The sequence below is a fragment of the Gavialis gangeticus genome, unplaced genomic scaffold (assembly GCF_001723915.1).
Source record: "Gavialis gangeticus isolate Ggan-Ray unplaced genomic scaffold, GavGan_comp1, whole genome shotgun sequence".
Lineage (NCBI taxonomy): Eukaryota > Metazoa > Chordata > Crocodylia > Gavialidae > Gavialis > Gavialis gangeticus.
The window spans coordinates 168,745,686-168,746,148 of record NW_017728992.1 but is presented as its reverse complement, the minus strand read 5'-3'; the positions used below and the strand labels follow the sequence as shown (position 1 = coordinate 168,746,148).

Sequence of the window (463 nt, the reverse complement as noted above, 5' to 3'; positions counted from 1 at the left end):
AACTGGTGCCTCATAATACTTGGGGGGCACCAGCAGCCAATTGCTCACCACAGGTGGGGAGGGTCCCCCAGCAGCCAATCACCGCTGCTGGAGGAAGTACCAGGAGTGCTTCTCTCAGGGGGGACACAGCCAATCTCAGGGGGTGCACGTGCACCTGTGTGCACACTCTTCTCATCACCAATGCTCAGATATCACCGAATTTACACTGAGGAGAACACTCAGGATTCCACTTTATTAATCTTCAAAAGGCTTTCATTCAACAAGGCCAATCCTCCAGAGAGACAGATCGCATGTTTGAAAGAGCCACCCAGCTACCACGTGAAGAATTGCTTCAGTACAAAAGAAAAAAAACCATGAATAGCACACTGCTGGTTATAACATAACACTCCTCCCTTGAACCCATATAGAAAACCCTCAAACAGTTGCAACCCATACTAGAAGGAGACCCTATTCTTACAGAGAT

At 48.2% G+C, this 463-nt stretch overlaps 1 long non-coding RNA gene across 1 annotated transcript in view; it reads right to left on the bottom strand.

The window, feature by feature from the left end:
• Positions 1-233: 233 nt before the first annotated feature.
• The window catches only part of LOC109299889, a 5,785-nt gene continuing 5,555 nt past the window's right edge, over positions 234-463 (bottom strand). The window contains exon 3 of the long non-coding RNA XR_002098047.1: positions 234-452. This is a non-coding gene — a long non-coding RNA (uncharacterized LOC109299889). The remainder of the gene's footprint in view (positions 453-463) is intronic.